Below are 27,452 nucleotides of genomic sequence, written 5' to 3'. Positions count from 1 at the left end.
TATTCATTATGTTCAAATCTATATTATATATTAGACTACTTCCTATTCCTAATCTTAATGATGATCTTCCTATTACAGTGTCCATTCAGTTTTTCATTAGTCCCGATTGTTCAATTTCGTAGTTCAATATTAGTTCTAATTAGCTGTAGTGAAAACTCTTAGACTACAACTAGTATTACGCCAAACTTGGACTCGCATATCTACGACCCGGAGGGGGTGAGGAGGTGAGCTTCACCTGTTGTCAAAATTGCGGCTTTGATGATGATTTTTTCGAAGTCTGTTGTGAGTGGGAATATTTCACTGTGGTTTAGTCTAAATTAATGAAATCAATATTTCCCTTTCGCTGCAGAATAAAGTTGGACTCAATGCAAAGAGGAGCATGTCATTGTGCTAGTTCCGAGCATCGTTGAACCGACTCGATCTCTTTGTTCACTTCTACTCCTAGAACATAGCCAACTTATAATATTATGGAGTTGAACCAAGCTGCTCGTTAACTCTGATTTACCATGTACTCCATATTGTAACTAAGCCTGTCTATACAGCACTTACGTGAGACAAATAGGCTGATGTGTCAATCCGTGGAAAGGGTTGCTTCTGTTTCAATTGCTTCTGTTTTCTCTTCAGTCAGCGGTAGGGACTTGCTGCTTTGCAGCCTCCCTTGTTATTCTTACACCCATAAAGTTTCCTCTAAACTTCTTACTTTTGCACCTATGTGTATTTGTTGGGACTCTTACAAGCTTCTCACGTGATTCTTTCAACAAGTTAATTTATTTAAATATTCATGGTGAAAGTGTTAAGATTTATTTGACATACACTCTACTCTTTCCACGCTTTTAAGGCAAAGCTCCTTGAAAGACCTTCCATGAACCTATCAAACCCCTCTAGTGTTGTTCTTTTATAATAGAAATAGAAATATGTGTAAGCATCATACTATATGAGTGTCATTCATTTGTAAATCAAATTATTTGATAGTGTTTTAAATATTATCTGATGGTCAATCATATAACTTCATACCAAGGAATAGAATTGAGATATTGTCCTTGAGTATTGTATCCTATCATTTAAATTTTAAATAAATAATAAATAAGTGAAAGATGAAGAGCTTATTGCTCCTCTCATGTAAATCTTCAAAATTTACTGGAATGCATCCATTCCATTTCTATTGTTCCTTCTAAGCTAAGAGTAAAAACTTAACCCTTCACAAATCTTAGAGTCAAAACTTAACCCTTTGCAAATCTTAGGATTGTATCTTTTCGGAAATTCAAATACATGTTCGACTAAATTAATTAAAAAAAAGAAGAATGAAAACAGTGCTTCAAGTTTTTAACAGTATGTCAATGATGTATATCTCGGGTGGTTGGGAGGGTTTAATGATAACCTCCCCACCCAGGTTCCTGTTGCATGACATGACTATGTTGAAAAATCTTGAAAAGGGTTCTATGTACGACTTCCATAAGTTGGGTTTCCTCAGTGCTGAAGAAAAAAAAAATGGTGACATGGTTGCAAAAAAAAGTAGTGACTAAAATTAAATACACGGTAGGATTGTTGCATGTAATTACATAAGAGAAAGCTTTCAAATTTTGTAAGAAAATAAGCTTGTCTATAGCACACTTTTTAGGCAAATTCAATATTAACATTGAACTAAAAAATCATATAGCGAATATGATAGAGAGAGGTCAAGATTAAACTAAACATTAAATCGTAACCATAGATGGGTGACATGGTTGCAAAAAAAAGTAGTGACTAAAATTAAATACACGGTAGGATTGTTGCATGTAGTTACATAAGAGAAAGCTTTCAAGTTTTGTAAGAAAATAAGCTTGTCTATAGCACACTTTTTAGGCAAATTCAATATTAACATTGAACTAAAAAATCATGACATCAAGCAAGCAACATTTCATATCTAACCAGTTATGATATCTTCCCAAAAATTTAAGGTTGGAAGAATTTTTAAAAAACTAATATTCACCCCATCAATACACAGTTTGATGGCAAATGCTGAAGCCGGAAGCAATCTTTAAGGTCATAGTCATTCAAACACAAAATTCTTATAAAAGGATTTTATTAGAGTCATTTCTCCACTGCAGAGTTCACAAGAGGAATAACATTTCAATATTAAGTGCATAAAGTCATGATGATTAATATCAACTGAAGTCTTCACAGGGTTTAAGGGTTAGTTTAGTGGGTCTAGTTCTCGTTGCTAAGTACCTTGCCAGTTGGGAGGTCACAGGGTCAAATCTCCTTGACACCCTTGGGGTTTTGCCTTGCTTGTTTGGATGGCAGGTAGATTCCTTCGGGTTGATCAGCCTGGATTTTCTCATGGATGTAGTGGTGGATAGATCCCTTTGGATTGATTTCCTGAATTTTCCCATGGGTGTAGAGGCCACCGAACTGCCCTTAAAAAAAACTGAAATTATCACAATAAATTCAAAATTATATACATAAAGTCATAACTATCAATATCATATCAACTCTTTCATGGAAACAATACTTTTTTAGCTTTGGTCAAACATTCAATAGATATTTAAGGGAGGGTGAGCATGAATGTGGAAGTAAATCTTAATAAAGAGATATGTCATTTTAATAATATAGGTTGCAGGGTCACATAAATAAACAACTATAAGTTAAAAGCAATCCACAATGCATGGCATTAAAACTAGCAACAATAAGCTTCTTATGTTCCAAAATAACTTTTCAGTAATTGTCGTCATAACTCATATTCCAAAATTCAGCTCCGTTCCTTAGAAATTGTCCAAAGGCTCCCTCTGATTTTTGTTGCAGAACATGGGAGGAATTTTCCAAGGCCTTAACTGTAATTTTATGTAAAAATATGAAATACTGCTAGAAACATTTTTTGCCCCAGTACTGACAGGCTTCAAGCAACACTGGTGGAGTCTTGGCATAAATTTCCAAACAAAATGCAAAGTTGTCATAGTACACCACTTCAATGGCCCAAATTGTTGCAACTGTGACAATATACGTCTTGGTTGAATGAGACTCCCGAGAAACCTGTGAATTTCTTGATTGAATAGTGTTACAAAGTATTTGAAAATATACACAGATAATTCAAGCCTTCTTTGTAATAAGAAAGAAACAAGCATTATTCTTTTACTTTCTGTGTCTATGTTGTTAAGACAAATTACACAAGTCAAACCATAAGAAGAAAAAAAATAATGGTAAAACAAATATTTCCTATCAAGGCAAGGAAACCAGCACATACAATAATCTTTACTTGCCTTTTGAGGATTGAAATTAAAAAGGTCAACTTTCCAATTTGATGCTTCCCTACACCATGATGTTTCCTAGTCAAAAGAAACAAGGATGGCTACTATAATTTTTATATCTTCATTGCCTAAATCTATGGGTGCCTTCAGCAACACACTTGCTAGAAAGTGCACAAATTGTCCAAATATATATCCTGACTCTGCAATGAATCATAGTCAAGTACGAGTCCATTCTGAGCCAAGTCTAACTCGACATGGACTCAACTCATAATTGGACCGGTTTGAGTTTTATGGGTCAGTTTACTAAAAACTGCACACAAGTCTGAGCCAAGTCTAACTCGACATGGACTCAATTCAGAATTGGACTGATTTGAATTCTATGGCTCAGGTTACTAAAAACTACATACAACATTAAAATTGCAATAAAAAATATATATTTTAAATATTCCAAACCATGAAACACAAAATAAGCAAGGTTTTTTTACGTATATACCATGTAAAGTTGAATATATCAAAATGGCAGTGAGTGCAACACATTTCTGAAACAAAATATATAATCAACAACGCTCTAAATAGCCTCTAAAATCCAAAAAACATACGACAAACTACAAGCTCACTATATAACACTGATCAACCATAAAACTCCTCCTAACTTTTGGAAATGGGATCCTTGGCATTAGCTAGTGCCTACCATGCATGGTGCTACCCCTACTAGTGGATTCAAATCCAAACAAATCTACCCCAAGTCATCAATATCAAGATCAAAATTTGACAAGCAGGTCTCCTATACCCATTCTAAGGTTGGATTCAATATCATCCAACACAATGGGATATGTATCAACTCGAGTGTTATGAGATACAGACCAGAATCAATCAATCCCACCAGTTTGGAGGAAAAATTAGTATGAATCGTCGCTCTAGACTGATATTGACTCGGTTGATTCATATAGTGTCGTATCATGCGACTAGGGGCCATGAAAACCTAATTACAAAAAAAAAATATGTTATTTGCAAGCATAATATCTAACCCACTAATGTTATTTAAAGAGAACCCCCCCCCTGCTGAGAAACCAATAGGCTAGCAAATTAGGGTTGATTTCTCTTACTTGATAATTGCTTGTGAATATATGTTGGCTTCTTATTACTTTTATTATGTTCTATTCATTAAACAATTATTAAAACATAAACCATGAAGATCACAAAAGACAATGAACACAAGATATAGGCTCCAAAGCTAGGGAAAAACCCCACAAGGGAGAAAACTCAACCAACTTCTCTTCTTATAGAATCAAATCAAAGTGAGAAATCCAAGACCCAAAAAACCAAGACCAAGACCTCCCATAAGACCCAAGTCATCCCTCCTTCAAACCTTCCTCAACCAAGTCAATGATGGTCAAATCTCTTTAAATCCGGTCAAACTCAAATTTTCGGCCGCTGTAACAGATTTGCAACTTTCATCCCCTGCAACTCTCTGAAATTTTTGCACATGTGAGAGAATTAGGGCATAATAGTGTGAATTTGTCTCTCCCTTGACCTTGTTCCTTTTCCTTTGATTTTCGCTCTCTCTCCTTTGACTTTTGCTTGTCTCTTTTATCTTTCTTGTACAAAAATTGAAGTTGCCAATTGGCACTACAATGAGGTCAAACTTCTCTCTATATATACACGTCTAGGAGTTCACATAGTCCCTTCCAGGGCTGACTTGTCCAGGGAAGGCCAACTTGGTCTTGTGGGCTATAAAATGACTGTTTTGACTCAAATAAAATTATTTTTCCTTTTTCTTCCAATAGTCCAAATGGTACTTGACTCAAGTACAATAGATTGACTCATGAAAATTTTTATTTTGACTCAATAAACCCTACAAGCATGAAAAACATGCTTGACTAATGAAATAATAATAATAACAATTTATTTATCTTCTTTTTCTTTTACATGAAATATATAATGACACAAACACAATGATAATTATGAAGACCGAACTTAGTTACATTTTCCAACACTCCCTCTTAACTAGGGAGTTATTCATAATTACATACAAGGATACAAGGATACTCTCAAATTGAAATATTCTCATAAGAGGAGTTTGGATTGATAAGCATTATCAAGCATCGACATTATAACCAACATAGTCAATTGCAAAATAACAAGGCCTTGACTGACAATCTCTAACTCTCCACTAGATTAGAGCACAACGTTGGGAGGCATACATTTGCACACCACCACCACCTCCTCTCAAGGAACATACCCCATCCAGATGTTCACTAGGTATGTTCGTATAGGGCTATTCTTATCTTGGATTCCCAATCCCCACAAAATATCAGTCCTCCTCAGGACTACTCTTATCTTGGATACCTTATCCTATCCTCAAAGAGTATTAGTCATCAAGACTACTTCTATTGTTAGGCCCCTATACTACTAGTGTAACCCCTTATTGTTATTAGTACAACCCACTTATTATATTGATGTACCCATGTAGTTCCCATATTGTTACTCTTGTGCCCCATAGAAGCCCACTATTGTTATTATTGTGCCTTATATTATTATTGTTATGTCGGCTCTGATTATGTTATGACCCCTTAGACTCCTATATATAGAAAGGAGGTATTTTCATTTGTATCATCCAAGAATTTTTCATTTATGTAATGTAAAGGAGGTTGCCCCCTCGAAGAGGCTGAATTCTAAGGCGTTGATCTATCTTTTCTTGAGCTGGTTTCATAAAATTTGGTATCAGAGCTTTGGATTCTAGGGTTTCGCTGCTCCAAACAGGTCATCGTGGCATTTTCGCTATAACTTTTTTTTGCGATGTTTCAGAAGTTGCAAAAAAAAACCCATTTGAGAAGAAATCACGCTGAACCTCGGGTTTGAATTTCAGAGCTTTTCACACTGTATTTGTGGAGATATGATCTGAGGAAGTTGGTCTTTTTGCAGACTCTTGAATTACATTCCAAACAGGTGACCTGGGGAAAATCGTCATAACTTTCTCTATGAGCATTGGATTGAAGTTTCATAAGAAGGTACAAAAAGAGAACGGACCGTAGTTTCTTGTATATCTTTTTCAGAGCCAAAGGTCGAAAAATTGACACGTGACACTTCATACAAATTCGCTCTTCTGGAAAGGTCTATAATCAGGTCATCTTGGGAGATTGTGCATAACTCGTTCTTGGAGAATCCAATTTGGATCAGACTGGTGGCACTGAAAGAGGACACAGAGGGCTACTATAGGTAGCAATTTGAGAACTTAAATATCCGAAAGTACAGAGTTATAGTCGTTTCAAGATCAAGGTCCTAAAATCAAGAAAAAGCAAGATGAGGAAGTTTGATGGCAAGGATCCAGTAAATTGGATACTTCAGATGGAGCAATATTTTGATCTACATGGTGTACCATTGTTACAAAAGGTATGTATTGCATCTTCATATTTAGAACCGGATCAATTTTTATGGTATAAAGGGCTTTGTTCTCGTAAACAACTTGTTACGTGGTCAATTCTCACGTAGAAAATGATAGCACATTATGAGGATACAAAGAGCAACACCTTCTTTAGAGCAACACCACAACAATTGGAAAGAGTACAAAGGCTTTGTGACATATTTGAAAGTAAAATTATGGCAACAATAAAGTCTACCCCTCACAACTATAAAGATGGACGTGTTGTTTCTCGTAGCCTTCCACAACCTACAAGGGTTACACCACAACAATTGGAAGAAAAAAGAGAAAAAGGGCTTTGTTGCAATTGTGATAGCAAATGCACTAAAGGTCATAAGTGTGCTAAGAAGAAATTATTTTACATAGAGTATGAAGAGGAGGAAGAAAAGGATCAAGAAACATCAAAAGAAGAGGATATATGCCAAGACCCGACCCCAAAGAAAGAAGAAATGAATCAGAACATATCTTGTAAACTATTGGCAAGAATGAACACTCCTCAAACTCTCAAGATAGAAGGACATATCAAGAAGAAAAAGGTGCAAGAAGTGAAAGATCACATCAAGAAAGAAGAAATGAATCCAACCATATCTTGTAATTCACTGGTCGAAATTACCACTCCTCAAACTATCAAGATAGAAGGACATATCAAGAAGAAAAATATTCAAGAAGTGAAAGATCACATCGAGCGTCAAGAAATGAGTCCGACCATATCTTGTAAAGGATTGGAAGAAATTACCATGCCTCAAACTCTAAAGATAGAAGTACATATCAAGAAGAAAAGGGTTCAAGCAGTGAAAGATCACATCGAGCATCAACAACAATTTCTCCAACTTTTAAAGGATAACGCCACTTTGGTGCAAAATCAAATGAAACAACAGGTAGATCAACATCATAGTGAAAAATGTTTTGATGTAGGCGACTAGGTATTTTTACTGTTACATCTAAAGCAAGCTATTTATGAGAAGGAAATGTTGGCAATACTACATGCACTTAAAAAATGGCGACCTTACCGAATGGGAAGACTCTTCAAGGATGAGGATGTGGAAGCATTGTTTTGTGCTATTTCTATTATCCAACCAGATTGGATAAACAAAGCAAGGGATGAATGGAAGAAGGACAAAGAAGTATGGCCACTTATTCAAAAGTTTCAAAAAATCCCAATTCAAACAATATTGCTAGAAATTGAAGAGGAAGGAAAAATCATATTGGAACCTGGAGTAGTCACAGAAACAAGAACCCAACAGCTACGAAATCGATCAATTTCAGAGTATCTCATCAAGTGGAAGAACCTACCTGCTGAAGATTCCACATGGGAGGACAAGAATTTTATACAGAATCATCAAGAACTACTCAAGCGTTGAGGACAACGCTTTTTGAAGGAGAGGGGCATGTTAGGCCCCTATACTACTAGTGTAACCCCTTATTGTTATTAGTATGATCCACTTATTATATTGATGTACCCATGTAGTGCCCATATTGTTACTCTTGTGCCCCATAGAAGCCCACTATTGTTATTATTGTGCCTTACATTATTATTGTTATGTCGGCTCTGATTATGTTATGACCCCTTAGACTCCTATATATAGAAAGGAGGTATTTTCATTTGTATCATCCAAGAATTGTTCATTTATGTAATGTAAAGGAGGTTGCCCCCTCGAAGAGGCTGAATTCTAAGGCGTTGATCTATCTTTTCTATCTTTTCTTGAGCTGGTTTCATAACATCTATCTTGGATTCCAAATCCTCAAGGAGTATTGGTCCCAAATGCTTATCCAATCCTCGATTCTCTCTACCAATTCCTTCACTAGAATTATGGTTGTTAGTCCTGGCCTAGTGCATGAGACATGGAAAATACTGTGTCCACCATCACTCCCTCTCAACCAAGGAGACATAACCACTAGATTTAGCTTGTTTCATTCATCAAATACTTATTCTTCCGTGGAGATCTTCGTAGTATCTTGCAAGGCTTCTTAGCTCCTAACAACATCACATCATATCGAACTTTGACCTTCCTGGATCTTGGCAATCTTCATGAAACTTTTGAATGGTCCATCTATCATCTACAAGGAGCCAAACTTCCTCGTTGATGCTAGCACATGCCTTCTTCTTTATATAACAAAATTCTTCCCTTATGCTTTCCGATCCATCATTAGTGTTCTCTACTCAATCCATGTGCTCCCAAATCAAATCAAATAGTTGTTGGTACAATATCATCAAACAAGTTATCTCAACTACTATATTTCTATCATTTTCACATACTTTTGCAATATGTCCTTTCAGGAAGCCAAACCATATCCCATCATTATTAGAGTTTCCAAATCACAATAGCCTCTAGTCAAGGTGTGGGATTCTTTATGTCAAATACTTGTTGCTTGCTCCCTCTGAGGTCAACATTCCTTTTCATGGTCTATCTTCATATCCAACTTTCAATCACCAACCATTGTGTTCCTGGAACAAACCAATCAACTTATGATCAGAACATTTTAACTTCTTGCTCTTTACTCTAATGCAAGCTTCAAACTACTCTCTTCTTCTTCATCTTTGTGATTTTCCACGTTCTTCTACTTCTTCCTTCCTCACATTCTTCAAGAAATCATGATGACCAAAATTAACATTTGTCTTGTCTATTTGTTATAAAACAATCATATGGAAGGGTCCTGGCCAAGTCATATCATACTTAGGATTCCAAGCATAGTTTTTCATCATATTCTTCCTTTAACTCTCTCTGAAGATATGAATCCTTTTCTAGATATCCAATAAACATACTTCTTTCTTTAACATTTGTCTTGTCTATTTGTTATAAAACAATCATATGGAAGGGTCCTGGCCAAGTCATATCATACTTAGGATTCCAAGCATAGTTTTTCATCATATTCTTCCTTTAACTCTCTCTGAAGATATGAATCCTTTTCTAGATATCCAATAAACATACTTCTTTCTTTAATACTTCCATTCAATTGACTTCTTTCTAACAAATTGTTATTTTAAACTTCTTCGAAGATGATGTTTATGAGATTCTTTCCTTAAGATGATATATGCTTTATTTATGATTTCATGTTGCTCCTAGACCATCTTCATACCTTCAAGCCACATGATCTTCTAGTGGAATACTTCTGCCATGTTAATATAATTCTTCCATTCACTATAGAAACTTGATCCTACTAATGGTTTTGCTTCTATAGTAGATTCTTGTAGTCCTTTTCTGCTAAATGACTGCTTCTCGATCAACATGATAAACTATAATTATTGCATTAACTATGAAGTGTTTGATGGTCCAAATCCTTAAATCCTTGATTGCTAAAGATTAGATGTTTTCCTCCATTTTTTTGAGATACAACTGACAATGTAAACTCTAATACCATAATTTGCAAATCCCAATTCTCTTCTCTGAGCGTAACTGCCACTGCTATGATGATTATTTGTAGTGTAGACAACTTTGATGACTCAAACTATATGCTCCCTTAGCGAATTTTTAGAAAAAAATTCAACTTTCTAAAGTAACTGCAACTCTGGCTGTCATCTTCTAAAGATAAATTACTTACAAACCTAGTATTTATCAGCGTCATCAATAGTAGAGATCTTTATTGTCTTCAGTCTTCGATTTCTTCTCGGTTACTTCTTATTTAGCAATATGAGCTCCACTTCTTTCTTTCCTCATGTTGTTCTTCTTGTTCTTGGGATCTTTAGGACAATCTCTCTTAAAGTGTCCATGTTCATTGCACCCAAAGCATTGTACTTTGGACATGTCTCAGCTTCCATGAGGCTGATTGTTGTTTTTCTTGTTGTTGTATTTTCGACGAGGTTCAAATCTTCCAAATCTTCAAAACTTCTTTGACCTAGCAATAAAAGCTTGAGATTGTTCATTGTTGGGTTTGATGTCATCCTTGGCTTTCAATCTTGCTTTTTCTAGAACACATAAATCCCATATCTCATCAAATGATGGAGTATTTTTCCTTGAATAGATGTTGGTCTATTAATTTTAGATAACAATGGTATGTTATATGCTTAAGCACAATTTACTTCAATGTTCCTTTAGTAGCCCAATGAAAATTTCCAATTATATCCAGTAGCAATCACATTAACTTATAAACATTGACAATAAATGTAGATAGAACATAAAATCATAGGCAGAAGATAGGCCAAGACAAGAGGACACAAGTTGTGGTGGATGCCAGGGACAAACCCCAATGTGGGGAAACCCTTTGATCAAATCATCTTATTATTCTTCAATAGTTCAATAGAGAGAGAGAGTACAAATATCATAACTACAAGCCCAAAATAGATCTGTCAAATCAATAGTCAATGCATCCCTAACCAAAAAGTCAATGGTGGTCAAAGCTGCCCCAAATCAACCTGAAATCAGCTTGGTCAACATCAGAATAGTACGACCTCAAGAGAGGTTCAAATTCAACCAAAAGAAGCTTGGTCAACCCAAAAAATGTTTGTTGTAGTTTTTGTAGTCAAACATAAAGTCAATGTTGTATTCAACGTGGTCAAACTGTCCCCAAATGTATTGATTTGTGTGCCAAATAATGCAGCCTAAAAAGATCAAATTTATAGCCCAAAACAAAAGTCAATGCTGAAATCAAAGTACCCAAGTCAACACTACCCTAATCACAGAAAGTTTCAGCCTCCAAAAAAGTCTTCCTTCCACACATGCGCAGAGAAAAGAGCCTCCAAGAGTACGAACCAATCAAGAGAGGAGAGAAAATATGATGTGATGAGGTGAGTGAGTGTCCAAATGAGAGAAGGGTCATTTCTATTTATACAATTTGTTGAGGGTGAGGAGACCCATCCATTGGGCTTTGTGAGCCTACATTTGACTGAGGCCAACCTTGACAATTTGTCCATGAGAAAGAATAAATTCAAAATTCCATTTCTACTTGTCAAAATGAGATGATATTTATATCAAAATTGTACCTCTCCAAAAGAGGAATCTAATGCAATAATCATCTCCATCATATGATTTTTCCTAAGGTGGAAGTTGGCCCTAGTTTCCAATTTTAACACTCCCTCTCAACTAGGGAGAATTCCACCTGCCAAGCCATCATCATGTCAACCTGTCATCATGTACCATCCCTATCATCACTGACCTGTACTATTCTGCTATGCTTTGCTCTACTGAACCATGAAGTAATAATGAAGAAGAAGTGATCGAGAGTGTACCATACCACTCTCCACTAACTAAATTTAGTCCTTGATCCTAGATCAAGTTGTTGAACACCATGCATCCTAGTCATAGGGAGTACGACAGTACACAATACGTCCATCGGTAGTGTTATGGTCCATAACCAGCTTTTCCCAACTCATTGGCCAGATGAGAGGTACTTCCCATGAGTCTCAGACTCTATGGGTAGCATGTGTGTCAGGGCATGATCAGGAGAAGGTGAACCACTCATCCTACCCATATGCCATAGGAGAAGGTGAACCACTCATCTTGTGCATATGTCAATCGTAGGGGAAGGTGAACCACTTACCCTGTATCCTACCCACTACTAGGGGAAGATGAACCACTCACCCTATGGTCACTCATATCTAGCTCCAAGAAGTACCCCACGCCCCCAGGCGCTCCCAGAGCTCTATGTCCTTCTCTTGGAAGGTTAATAATTTGACCTTCCCGAGAGGCTTTGTGAGAATGTCTGCAACCTACTCATCTATCACGATGTGTTGGAGCCTAATTTCTCCCTATTGTATCATATCCCGAATAAAGTGGTTCCTGATATCAATGTGCTTGGAGTGGTCGTGGAACACATTATTCTCTAATAGATGAATCCCACTTTGGTTGTCATAGAAGATCACGATGGTATCTAGCATGTGCTCAAATAGCTCACTGAAGGAGCTTCCTCAACCAAATTGCTTCATAAGAGGCCATACTCGTAGCAATGTATTTGGCCTCAACGATGCTTAGTGCAATCGATTTTTTCTTCCTGCTCATCCAAGGTATAAAGGCAGATCCTAAGGAGAAGCAACACCTAGATGTGCTCTTACGATCCACCACACTGCTAGCCGAGTAAACATATGTGTATCCATGTAGTCTCAAATCCGTGATAGTGTATCTCAGTCCATAGTGGATTGTGCCTTGGAGATATCTCAAAATATTCTTGGCAGCAATCCAATGAATGTGATGAGGCTCGACCATATATTGACTCAATGTGTTCACAACGAAGCGTATGTCAGGATGAGAGTTGACCAAGAACATTAGTACCCCCACAAGTTGATGATACTCGGTAGGGTTCACCAATCTGGGCCCAACAACACTTGCACATAGCTTCTTGAAGTTGAGTTCCATCAGAGTAGTCATGGATTTGTAGTCCACCATCCCACATCTCTCAAATAGCTTCACAATATATTTTCCTTGAGAAAGGAAAATCTCACCTGGATTTTACCATACCTCCAACCCTAGGAAATAATGCATCAGTCCTAGGTACTTCAATCTCGAACTCGGAAGCCAACTCCCTCTTGCATTGATGAATGAGAAGGTCATCACCTATAAGAAAGAGATTATCCACATAAAGGACCAGAATGAGAGGTTTGCCCTTTTCAACCTTGAAGTATAGGTTCGGGTCAGCATCGCTTCTTGTAAATCCCAGCTTCATAAGATAGATTTCGATCCTACCAAGCCCTAGGGGTCTGCTTCAACCCATAGAGGGATTTCTTCAACTTGCATACATGTGTCTCATGATCTTGAACCTCAAACCCCTTGGGTTGTTCCACATATACTTCCTCCTTAAGCAAACCATGCAAGAAGGCAGTCTTGACATCCATATGATGTAGGTTCCATCCTTGCGAGGCAGCAAGGGTTATGATTGAACAGATGGTAGTATATTGGGAAACTGGTGCAAATATCTCATCGTAGTCTACTCCTTCCTTTTGAGAGAAGCCTCGAGCTACAAATCTAGCCTTGAATTTCTCATCACTCCAATCAGCTCCATATTTAATCTTGTAAAGCCATTTAGAAGTGACGACAGACTTGTCCTTGGGTCTAGGAACCACATCCCAGACATCATTCTTCATGATCGACTCACACTCCTCATTCATCGCATCCTTCAAAACATGTTGCTTCATGACTTCTTCGAATGTACAAGGCTTAGATTGTACAATGGCAATCATGGAAGCTAAGTACCCTTGGTACGTATTTGGCTTCTTGGTTTCACAAAATGTCCCCCTCGGTGCAATGTGTTTGTCAGCATGTTCAAGAGTATCTTTGAGCCATAAAGGCATTTTTCTTGAAGTAGTAGGCTCACTAGGAGGTGGATCAATGGGATCCATCAGACCTTCAACATCGAGCATTGGTTCATCGGACAGAGGTTCATCCTACTTTTCTTCATCAGCATTAGCATTGTCCTTCCTAGGAATAAGAAGACCTCGAATCTTTCTAAGAGCATAATCTTCATCGAAAGTGACATCATGACTTAATTCCACTTCCCTTTGACTAGGCACATAGATTCTATATGCCTTTGAAGTTTCACTGTAGCCCATAAACTTTCTTTTCTTCCCATATGCATCTAGTTTGTTTCTTTTCTCTTTCGGAACATGAAAGTATACAGGACAAACAAAAATTCTAAAATGAGAAACATCAGGTTTCTTACCGGTGAAAACTTCTTCGGATGTCTTGAAGTCTAAAGCTTGATGTGAGCATCGGTTTTGGACATACACAGCGGTGTTGGCAGCTTCTCCCCATAAGAACTTCGGAAGACCTTGATCATGAAGCATATCTCCGGTGGCTTCAATGATAGTACGATTCTTCCTTTCGGCAACACCATTTTGTTTAGGAGTATATGTGGTTGTATTCTCCCTCTTAACGCCAACTTATCTACAATAGTCTTTGAATTCATTTGACTCATATTTGGTCCCATTATCGATCCTCATAATTTTCATCTTCTTCCCTATTTGATTCTCAACCAAGGCTTTGAAGGAGCGAAACCATTTGAATACTTCATCCTTCTTCTTTAAGAAGTAGATCCATTTTTTGCGAGAGAAGTCATCCACAAAAATAACATAATACAAATATCCACCCAAATATGTCATGGGAAACATACCTAATAGATTAGAATGGACCAATTGTAGAATATCAATGGTTTGAGTCTCACTTGAGGGGAATCATCCCCTTGTATGCTTTCCATTTTCACATCCCTGACAAACACCTTCATGATTTAAGTTGAATTTGGGCATCCCTGTCACCATATTCCTTACATCGGGCAAGGCTTTGAAATGAAGGTGAGCAAATCTCCGGTGCCATAATTCGAATTGAAGAGAGGTGTCACAAATCATTGCTCCCAACAAACTGCTCCAACATGATAGAGACCTTCAACCCTGAATCCAAGATTGAATGCATCCCTTGGGTTCTTTTGCCAAAGACAAATCTTCCCATCAACGAATGACACCTTAAAACCTTTTTCTTACATTGCAGAATTATAAACCATGTTCTTTTTCAAGTCAGGTACATATAGCATTTCTTGTAGGTCAAGGGTTTGACCTTGATTTAAGTGGAGATTAATGGTCCCAATTCCCTTCATGGGATAAGTGGCATTATCCCCAAGTATAATATCCATATTTGTCTTATTTTCAACTAAGTTAGAGTGGGATTCCTTGTACCCAGTGAAGTGCCTTGAGGAACCACTATCAATCAACCAATGGTCCAATGTATCTGGAGGAGAGGTAGTGGAGAGGGCAGAAATAAGATAAAATTATTTTTTCTTTACAACATTAACTTCATCATACATGGAGTTTCTCAACTTTTTGGGAGGATGACCACCTCCATTTCAAGAAGTAGGAGCATTCCTCTTTCCTTTGTTATTGAACCTATTGTTCCTTTGATTTCCATTTCCCTTAAAGTTGTTGTTATTATTGTCATCATCCCTTGGAGTATCCTTCTTGTGAGGAAACTCTCTAGTGAAGTGGCCAAACCTGTTACAATTGAAGCACCTTCCTTTTCTTCCTTCTTTGAATCCCAGCTTGAACCACTGTCCTTGATTCCTTGGACCAGCATTGTTCCTTCTCTTAGAATGAGCGGAGAATGCAATAATATTGTTTCCATTTGAGGGCTTGTCTCTTTCCATCATCCTTATTTCTTCTTGAATGCATCTAGCTAATAGTTCATCAAATCCTGGAACCCTGTCATGATTGAGAATGATAGTGTTGAACACATCGCAATTTCTTATAAGGTCCCCAAGTGCAATAAGGGAGAGTTTCCAGTCACCAGTGATTTGACCAATAGATAGAAGATCATTCTTGATATCGGTAATCCTCATGAAGTAGGATTGGATGGATTCTCCTCTATCCATCTTGATATCTTTTAGCTTGTTCTTGAGAAAGAGAATTTGATTTGCATTGTTTAATTTGAACATCCCAACCATCTTTTCATACATCCCCTTAGATATTTCCAAATTAGAAATATAGGCAACCAAAGGCTTATGAATGGAATCAACAATAATCTTCATAGATTTTACCTCAACTTTCTTGTACTTGGTTTGTGGAACAGGGGATGCATTTGAAGGAGGCTATGTTATTCTTTCTTTGACATAGTCCATGGCATCATTATCTTCCAAAGTCAAATCCAAATTCATCTTCCATGTAGGATAGTTAGACTTGTCCTTAATCTTGTCCTTAGATTTGAAGAAAGATGTAGTCGTCATTGGGACTAGTTCCAAGTCATTGTCCAACAACTTCTCTTAGTGATTGCTTTTCTTCACTCTTGCTTGGGCTTTGTCTTCACTTGAGCTCTAATACCATGTTAATTTCAGATAACAACGGTATGTTCTATGCTTAAACACAATTTACTTCAATTTTCCTTTAGTAGCCCAATGACAATTTCCAATTATATCCAGTAGAAATCACATTAACTTATAAACATTGATGGTAAATGTAGATAGAACATAAAATCATGGGCAGAAGACAAGCCAAGACAAGAGGACACAAGATGTGGTAGATGCCAGGGACAAACCCCAATATGGGGCAACCCTTTGATCAAATATTATTATTATTCTTCAATAGTTCAAGAGAGAGAGAGAGAGTACAAATATCGTAAGTACAAGCCCAAAATAGATCTACCAAATCAGCAGACAATGCAACGCTAACCAGAAATTCAACGGTGGTCAAAGCTACCCCAAATCAACCTGAAATTAGCTCAGTCAATAGAAGAATATTACTAACTCAAGATAGGATCAAATTCAACCCAAAACATCTCGGTCAACCCAAACAATGCTTGATGTAATTTCTGCATTCAAACAGAAAGTCAACGATATAGTCAACGTGGTCAAATTGTCCCCAAATGACTTTATTTGCATGCCAAAGTATGCGACCTAAAAATATTGAAGTTCTGGCCCAAAACAGAAGTCAACACTGCAGTCAAGTAACCAAGTCAATGTTGGTCAACGTTTCCCTAATCACAGAAAATTTTGGCCTCCAAGAACAGTGTTCCTTCCACACATGCGAAGAGAAAAGAGCCTCCAAGAGTATGAACCAATCAAGAAGGAGAGAGAAGATGATGTGATGAGGTGAGTGAGTGTCCAAATGAGAGAAGATTCACTCCTATTTATACAATCCATTGAGGGTGAGGAGACCCATCCATTGGGCTCTGTGAGCCTACATTTGACTAAGGTTATCCTTGCCAATTTGTCCATGAGAAAGAATAAATTCAAAATTCCATTTCTGCTCGTCAAAATGAGATGAGATTTATATCAAAATTGTACCTCTCCGAAAGAGGAATCCAATGTAATAATCATCTCCATCATATGAGTTGTCCTAAGGTGGAAGTTGTCCCTAGTTTCCAGTTTTAAGATGGTCACAAAATTGCTTCAATCTGGAGGTAGAGCATTGAGTACAGAAGTAGCTAATTCAAAATCAGATATGACTTCTTCTCCAAGTCCTTGTAGTTGATCTTTCACTTTTGAGATTTTCACAAGGTATGAGGCCAAGTCTTCATCTTTTGACAACCTTGTTTTGCAAATTTGAATTCTCAAAGATATTTTCTAACCTGTAGTATTGACAACATAAAATTTTACCAATTTATCATAGACTTCTTTTGATGTGGCCATATCTGCAACAAAGGGGATTAGGTGATCTTTGATGGAATCAATGAGAATTCTTTGATCCCTTACTTCTCCTTTATTATACTTAGTTAATTCTTGAGTCTTTTCCTTATCTGGTTTTGTAACTTTGCTTAGAATGTGATCCATGACTTCATTTTCTATGAGAGCCAAACCAATTATCTTTTTCCAAGCTTGGAAGTTTAATGACCCATCAAGTTTGTTTCCCTCCTTACAAAAAGATGCCATTTGATTTAGAGATTGAGACATGGAGTGTAGTAAAGTACTTACTTGTCAAAGGAGGGAAGTGCTTGATGATGATGCTCTCAAGTATCTTTATGCTTCCAAGAGTCTTCAAATATGTCCTTAAATGATGACTTCTAGGATGGTTGGTACAACAATATCTTTAAGTTGCTTCAATTATGAGTGATGATACTACCAAGAATGTAGAGATGTTCCCAAAGACTCTTGGTGTTTCTAAAAGATATTCAAAGTTTTTATTGAGTGATGTCTTCTATAGAGATGTCATCAGGCTTCTATGATGACTCCTTCAATGATGGAGGACGAGCGAACATGAGCCTCCAATGAAAGGAGAGAGAGATAGATGCTGTAGTAGTATTATTCAAATGTGAATGATGGATTTTGAGCCTTCTTTTGTATGCCCTTTGTAAATAATGTCCTCCAAAGTAGCTGATGTAAATGTCTTCAAATTATCTAACAAAATTGATTTTCAAGCTACCTTCTCCTCATCTTAGTTCTTATACCATGTTGAGAAACCAATAGGACAACAAATTAGGGTTGATTTCTCTTACTTGATAATTGCTTGTGAATATATGTTGGTTTCTTATTAATTTTATTATGTTCTTTTCATCAAAAAATTACCAAAACATAAACCATGAAGATCAAAAAAGACAATGAACACAAGATATAGGCTCCAAGCTAGGGGAAAACCCCACAAGGGGGAAACACAACTAACTTTTCTTCTTATAGAATCAGATCAAAGTGAGAAATCCAAGACCCAAAAAAACAAGACCTCCCACAAGACCCAAGTCATGCCGCCTTCAAACCTTCTGTTGACGGTGCTAGACCCGCCAACATGTCAAGGGGATTGTTACAGGGAAAAGTGTCTACTCAGAACTGCTTATCCCACTAAGGTGTGATAGCTGTCTTAGAAACAAACAAAGTAAAACTACTTTCGTTTTTCCTTTATGAAGTATATATAGAGAAGAACAAAGAAGACCAACCTCTGTCTTGCGCTAATCTCCTGGTTTGATTCCTCTCTTCCTTGATAGTCTCTCGCTACTTGTTCCCTTGCACGCCCAGCTTCACAGAGTACCTGTAAGATCACAGTAGCATAGCACTATACAAGAACATGGATCTATAATCATAAACAATCTAGGATCATATGTAAATTGACCATACAAATGCAGCAAATATAAATGGCACAAGAGTATGGAGGAAAACTTGAATAGCTTTTATTGATAAACAAGAAAGAGCCAAGGGGAGTTACAACCAGTTGTTCTGACCCAGCATCATCCTCTCACAAGGAAGCCCCTCTTCACCTCATACAAAGCTTAGATCACCCAACAATCTGATGTTTGTCTCAAGAAACCAACAACAATTCCTTACAATATGCAAAATTCCAGCCTCTGGATCTCTGGGATGAGGGATCCATATATAGATATCTGTAAGGGAGATGAGTCAGCTTGTGACTTGATTAGTGTCTTCCCTCTGATAGTTCTTGCTTCCACTTGGAGATTGATGATCTCTTACTCATCCTTGGTCGAATTCAGAGAGGCAAGTGTCACAGGAGAAGTTTCTGGAAGCTTCCATTGCCTCTCCACCTCATGGAATGACACTGCCATTTGTCATTTCTCACCGATCGCACCCCATAGAAGGGATTTTTGAAATGCAATGCACCCACACAGTGTGTTTAGGTGAGATGCAACGCACTTTTCCTATGGAGCTGCTGAAATGATCCTGTTTTGACTAATTCTGAGTAGTTTTTCATGGAGAACTTCTGGGAGAAGCTGTAATCAGTTGACCTTGTTCCTTTAGGGGTTAGAAAAACACTTTTAGGGACTTAGGAGCCCTTGGTTTATGGACATTTCATGCTGGGGGTTGCAGTGCCCAAAAATGTCTATAACAGTTGCCCCCTAAAGCATGAGGTCATTAATCCTTTGATGTCGGGTGAAATGCTTTATTATGAGGATCCGAAGTTCTTTCAAGCTGGGAGGAGACCTGTAATAAGATACAATACAATACATTATCTTCATAATATTTTCATGATCTAGCTGAGGCGGGCATTCCCATGCTCAACTTTATAAATTCATTTTCATGTACATAGGACAGACAATCGTCTGAGTGTAGACTGATGATTCTGGTAGAGCCATCATCCCTTTGATTGGATGATTATCTGTGCAGCAATGATGTACATTTAATGTCTTTATTTCCCTGAATATATATCGCAGCCCGTATGGATGAAACTAGATCCGGGGTCTTCAATCTCGTTCGATCTTCACTCGAAGTACAAGTCTATCCATGTGAGAGATGTTCTGGAGTCGAACATGGAAAGACATCGCCTGATTACCAACCAATGATGTAAGCTGTTAACAGGCGCGAGAGGAATCACCGATAATGATAATGACCCTCAAGGTACTACAATACAATTCACGTGGTGTGAATAAAGGACTTGGCATTGAACACCACGCAAAATCTTTCGGTCGAAGGCCATTGATGTAAACCTATCGCCGGAAGTGAGAAACTTGCCATTGAGGCATGCAAGCTTCACAATACTGAACGAGGTGTTCCTAGATCGACTTCTTGGATAATGAGCTGATGTCGACAAGAAGTGATCCGTCACAGGAGGGCCTTAATGAATCCCACATCAATGACACGGAACGGAGCAAATGATTTTAATGGAGGTGAAAACGATCTGGTGATATAAGGTTCAGGGTGGCGGTCATGAAAGAATGGAGTATAAATGTATTGTAGTGGGTGATACACAGGTGAATTCTCTAAATGAATTCTCTTGAACATATCGGCGACACTGACGTGATGGATTGGTAGCATTAACCCCAAATGTGGATGGTGTGATGGGACCATGGTGATGTGACCAGTGAATGAAACAACCCAACCCGACTTGGATGCGGAGTGAAAGTGTCATGTTCAAGAGCGACTTGCTACCAACAAAGTTTCTTCAAGTTTTCTTCCCAATTTTTCCCCAGTCATTGCTGACCAGTACCTCTTTATTTTTGTCAAGCTTGAGGAGGATAACATATGCTTGTTCTATAATTTTCCCTTCAGGAAAACCCATCGCTATGTTTTAATGAGCCTAGCGATAGTGAAACTCGTTCTCGTCTATAGACAAGTTTGTCACTATTAAAATTTTAACGAGTTTAACGACAAAGATAACTCGGTCCTTTTCAATTTTAGAGAGTCTGAAAAGGAACGTAAAGAAAGCTCTAAAATTCCTTTTTCGTCATCTAATCCCTTAAGTCCAAAAAAGTATAAAACAATACAGAAGGGATGAATTTTCGATACTTTTAACGAGCTGAACAAAACAAGCGCTCGATATTTTTGTGTAATAATCCCTCAGGTCCAAAAAGATTAAAATTTAGAGGAGGGATAGCACTTCCGGTCTATTTAACGAGCTGGAGAGGCCAATGGCTCGGCAATCTTTTCATATTTTACGAGTCAGTTGAAAAGAGATTAAAGGAGACTCGTCTTTGAGGAACGAGTGATAAAATTAGGTAGCAGCTGATTCCAGGTAAGGTTTGGAATTTTCCAATCACGGCAGTGTTACAAGGATGGCTAATAGGATCACTCTTCGCAGTTGTTCCTCAAAAGGGGTAAACAATCAAATGGAGGTGAATGATCGGCCAATACAGAGTGGAGGTGATGATGAGAACACGACCAAGGCTTTAAAGGCTGAAGTACTACATTCACGATGGTTATTTACCGAGAATTGGTTCATTTTTTATTGAGCTTAAACGTTGGGGGAAACATTTTCTCATTGCTTATGTTTATTTTTTAACGAGAATGAAGTCCGCGTTAAAACTACTCGATGCGGGTTTACTTTTTAATGAGCTTGAACCCTGCAGTAACACTGCTCGTGGCGGGTTTATTTTTTAACGAGCTTGAACCCTACAGTAACACTGCTCATGATAAGTTTGCATGCCCCCGGCATAATAACGCAAATCGAGGTGCATGCCCCCCAAGCTTCATTGCATTCAACTCGGTGGTTGGAATGAAGGTTTACCTTCGAGATATTTGAAAGACTCGACTTTGATTTTACGAGATCGTAATCAAAGACTCGATTTGGAAAGGGAATCATTTCATTTTTTAATGAGGTTGACACAGTAAACGAAACTATCCTCATGACTCCTTGTTTCATTTTTTAACGAGTTCGACACGAGATAAGAACCGTCCTCGGAATCCACCGTATTTACAGTACTTGATAGAAAATCAAAAACTGATGGATGATTAAGGTTGTTGGAATAATCTTCGTGGTAATCTAGAAGATGGGAGCGATGGTGGTAATCTTCCCATGGTGCCTCTCCTGTCATCATTGATTGAATGATTCCTTCGTCTGTAGAATGTACATGTGACCAAGGATCTGAAGAGGTGCCATATTCCTTAGACCTATCTATCCAAACACTCGATGAGCGTTGATTTGGGGTTGCCCCCAGGCCAAGAAAATTGATTGCTACAATATTTCTAAAATGGCGATGATCCATGCTGACAAAATGTTTAGGAATCTTCTGAATCTATTAGATATAGAAGATTTCATATTGCAAGTTTCCACTGTGGCCACTTCCGCCAGATTACTTGGAGGCGGCAAGGCAAAAGTACCCATTAAGGCAGGGTCTTTTAGGAGGCCTACTCCAATGTTTTGAAGCGAATGATTGCTTCCATGGATCATTGGAATGTTTCTCGTAACTTGTGAACTGTTGGGGAGAAATGTTTGTTGGTCGACGATTGTAATTCCTCCTTGAAAGGGAAATGCAATCTTCCTGAAGTAGGTCGACACAACTGCAGCCATGGCATATATCCAGGGCCTTCCCAGTAGGATGTTGTAATCGAGGTTTCCGTCGATTACTTCAACATCAATTTCTACTGTTTTGCCCCCTAATTCAACTTGCAAGTTACTTAAAATCCCGTATGGAGTGTATGATCGTCCATCAAATGCTTTTAACATCGTTGACAATCGCGACAAGGGGGGTGAGCCTAAATTTTTCCAGCAACTCATTGACATAATACATGTAGATGCCCCCTCATCAATAATTGTTGGATGAACAGTTTTGTTGAGGGCTTTCACTTGAATAAGGAAAGCTAGTTGAGCTGGTAACTCAGGGTCATATCCTTTGTGATTAAAGGATACAAGATTGGAATCCGTTGGGTCAATCCCACCTATTACTGGTAATAGAGCCTGCTTTTGGGAGGGGAAATTTTGTGGTACCTCAAGTGTCGACATAGCAGACGGCGATTGCGTTAGGTCCTCTACTATATTATAATTTTGTGCTACTTTGGCACAAGGATTAAATGTCGATTTGTGTACTACTCCCTTTTGCGGCTTTATCATTGGTTCAGGAATGATGGGTGGCACAACTTCAGTCAAAGTTGTTGTCGAACTACTAGGTTGTTCATTAGCCTTGTTATTCGACAGTTGTGGATTCCTGTAATCTTTATTCCTTGTCAAAGCATCATTTTGTTGTTTTGAAACTGACAACATTAGCACTTGAGACGGGGAAGCGTTTCCACTATCAACCAGATCTGTTCCTAGATTCGGAAACGGATCAGTTAATACTACTGAGGTCTTTGTATTCTTGAAGAATTTTTTAAGCTCAGCTCTGTGTGGACAATCTGGTGTCCGATGATCCTCATCACATATCATGCATGGATATTTTAGTTTCCTATTTCCAGGAGGGTTTGCAGAAGATTTTTCAGGTGATGATTCTTCCTGTTTCTTCTTCTTCCCTTTGCCTTTCTTCTTGCCCCCTGGTTGCTTGGTTTCTTTGCCTTTATCTGTCGATATGGAATTTACTTCCAAGGCAAGAAGTTCATCTTTTGCATTTTGACCTGAAATCTTACGGGCCTTTTTGGATGTAGCCTTTGTCGATTTCGTGTCTGTTGCGCCGATCACACCGTCACCGGCATGAGAATCATTGTTTGATTTAGGAGGAGGAGGAACTGAGAATTCTGGTCTAGGGGCGTCAGGTATTTTATCGTAGAGCGTGCCGGACTGAGTGTAAATCAAGTCCAAATATTGCGCACGAGCGATAACTTGCTCTTCTGTGACGACTCCCCCTTTTGCCACATCTTCCGTGACGGAAGGTAGTAATGACTTGATAAACCATTCAACTAAGAGCTGATCGGGAACATATGTTTTCACCATTCTACGACGACGTCGCCACTCATGTATATGATCAGATATGTGAGTGGTCGTCGTTTGTTTGAAGTTGGTAATAAGTTCCGCTTCCGTTTCGTACCTTATCGGTAACTGAAAATGGGTTAAAAAGGTTGTGGCTAGGGTACTGAAGTTTTCGAATGAAGCTCTAGGCAATTCGATGTACCATTTTGCTGCCGGACCAGTTAACGTCCTCTGAAAAAGGCGAAGCCTAATCGAATCATCGTTTAGGGTGTTTGATGAACACCACAGATGAAAGGTCATCACATGATTCGACGGATCTTCACCCGGATTTCCATTAAATTTAGGAATATCTTATGGAAGTTTATGTGGAATCGCTGGCCACCAAGGGGCGTAAGCGATTGGATCATTTGTTAACCGATTTAAATCAGGTAACTCTAAAGTTGCCACGAAGGGTAACTGTTGATTCAGGTTAGGTGAAGCATACCCAGGATAAGATGGGATTTCTTGAGCAGTTGGTCTTTGCATACCAGCATAATGCATTTGATGCTGGTAACTTTGGTAAGGTTGGTGGGCATGAACATTGTAAAATGGTTGATTTTGACCATTTTGAATATACGGCTGCCCTCTATTTACAAAGATTTGTTGCTCAGAACCTTGGTATACTTTTTGGAACTGCGGTTGTTGGTATTGTACTAGCCATGGTTGTGAAGCCATGTGCTATTGCTCGATACTAAATGTTTGACCAAGATGAGGGGTAATTGTACCCATTTGAACCTGTGTCATTCCACTAGTCGGCGATTGTGGTTGAGTCGCAGGGTCAAGGGGTTGTTGCATTACAACCTGAGAAACCTGAGGTTGGCATACAACAGGCAGCGCTTGAACTTGCGACACCGTCACAATAGCTGGCGTAGTTGGTATACTTGACATAGGTAAGCATTGTTGCATCGAATATACAACTCTTGGTTGTTGAGGTAGTATCGGTACCCAACCGCTTGAAGTAATTCCAGCATAACCTGAATTTCGTTTTGAAGTCCCGTATGGTTGTCCTCTTGGAGGGGATAATGAAAGGGCATACTGCTCCCCATACGGTGGTAATCCGACACTTAAGGGAATGGTTTGCCCTTGAGGGCCAGACTGCCCAAATTGACCTCCAAATGGATCAATTTGTTGAGACTCAACATAAGAGTTTCCGGATATTATTCCGGATGAACAAACAAGAACAGACCATACCGTCGAAATGGCCCCTGAGTGGGCCCCTTCTAGCAATTGAGAGCTAGTTGGGACAGATGGTATACCGGCGAACATTGTTGGAGTGATAGCAGGGAGTTCTGTCGTCGCTGTGTTAGACGACGCAGTCCTAGATGTTGACGGTTGTTCAGACATTTCTAGTCTATCCAAAAGATTACCTAGCGATTCTATAGGAGCTTCCGCTGGCGGTAGACTAACTTCTGATGAAGAAGGATACCGAGTGATCCCGACTCCAAATTGCGATGGAGTACTAGATGGAGGATCTTCCACAATCTCTTCTATAGCAATCAGACCAGGTGGAAGGGGTAGACCGTCAGGTCCGTAGAATATTTCTGGTGCCGAAGAAGGTATGGAATTGGCAACGACAGATGTTTGAGGAGCAACACTCTCCGAACCGGTTGTAAATGGAACTATTTCAGTGGTACAAGTGTTTACCTTCAGACTAGGATCAGTACTACTGTCCTTCTGTGGCTGCTGAACTTCTTCTGTAAAGGCAGGGATACCAGAAATGTTTGGAGTAACCGGAGTCTCTGATGTTGTTGGAACACTTGTTCTAACTTTAACGGGAGATTTGGAACTGGTTAAACAATTTCGCTTTGTCCGTACTAGCTTCGATTCCGGAGACAAACACGGTTGACTCATAAGCCTCCGCGAACAACGGGGTTTCAATTGACTTTCTTCCATGATTGCGGATTACTCGATCAACTAAAAATAAAGGGGAAGTATGTTTCCGAATTAGATGAATTTTAGACGCTTTGACACAACTTGTTTTTTCAATTTTTAAGAGTCGAGAAAAAACAAAAGATGACTCTAGTCGCCTTCGATTTTTAATGAGCCTGAAGTGACAAGTGCTCATATGGACCTTTTTTTTTAAAGAGTCTGAAAAGGAATGAAAGGGACTGCTCTGGAAATCTAGGTAGAGGGATTACCAAACCAATCGCAAAACTGCAGAATACTTTTTACACTATGGCAGTCAATCTTCTCAAATGTTGTGTTCAGTGCATTGCGATCGATAGGGCGGCAGACACGGCTTCCTATGGATAAAGGATTAAGCCTATTGTGTTCTCCCAAAATATACTCGACGATACGTGGGAGCACAAGTCCGTACAGGCACTTATCGTCTCAAAGTGGAGGAATCACCGAACCATCAGTGAGAACAATAGTTACGAGGCTTTACGACGCCAGAATACGTCTCTAGCCTAGACTTCTAAATGTTGTGCGTTAGGTTCCAAAGCATTGTTAGATTCATTGAATTTATTTTATAGTTGATCTTGTTTATGAAGTTTGCCTTTCAGGTTCACCGCGAGATGTAGTATAATTCCTAAAATGCAGTCTAAGATGATAAACAATCTTTTTATCTTCTTTGTGCAATGAAAATCCTAGCTACTAAGGAAAGAAAGACAGAATTCTTTCACAAAGAGCAAAGAGCACACTCTAAATGCACTTTCCTAAATCAAACCAACCAGACAGTCTAAATGCAAATGTACGTGCATGTATTTGTTTTCGAATTTCTTAGTATATGAATGATAAAAAGAAAGTTGATGCATAAATCTGAATTTCTTTTCAAGCGACAATTATCAACAAGTTTCTTTTCGAAATCAAAAATGGAGGCAATCACAACACCTTACGATTTTGAAATGAATACTTGTTTTCGACACTAGAAAAATCACAAATTCAGACCAAAAACAATAGTAATAGGATAACTGACTATCAACAGCAATCAAACTCTTTCCTATGATTGAAATCGACACTTGCGACACTTTCAAATCAAAGGACGACAGTGCGATTATGTTACTTTTTGCAAAGGAGAACTGAAAATGACTCAACAAACACACAAAAAAATTTACAGTTCTTTTGTACAAAGGAGGCGGAATAACAGCAAGGAAAAGGGGTTTCAAACAGAGATATACTGATCATAGGCAGCAAAATTCATGAATAGAATTGGAAAGAATGAATCACAGAAACCAAAATTGCACAATGCCTAGTCTGATCAGCGCACCTGTAACATAGGGAATTTGAAATGAAATGCACCTACTACATTCGGGAAGTGCGCTGAATTTCAGATTCTCAGAACAGTACCTACGCTGGGCCAGAAACGAGACTTTGCTTGGGTTCCGGGTCACAGTTTGTAGTTCAGTTCATGGGTTTTGGCCGAGCAAAA

The sequence above is a fragment of the Pinus tabuliformis genome, chromosome 8, assembly GCF_031772625.1.
Source record: "Pinus tabuliformis cultivar Carrire ecotype Pingquan chromosome 8, CPIR1, whole genome shotgun sequence".
In the NCBI taxonomy this organism is placed as follows: Eukaryota; Viridiplantae; Streptophyta; class Pinopsida; order Pinales; family Pinaceae; genus Pinus; species Pinus tabuliformis.
The sequence above is the reverse complement of the archived record's forward strand: the minus strand, read 5'-3'. Positions refer to the sequence as shown.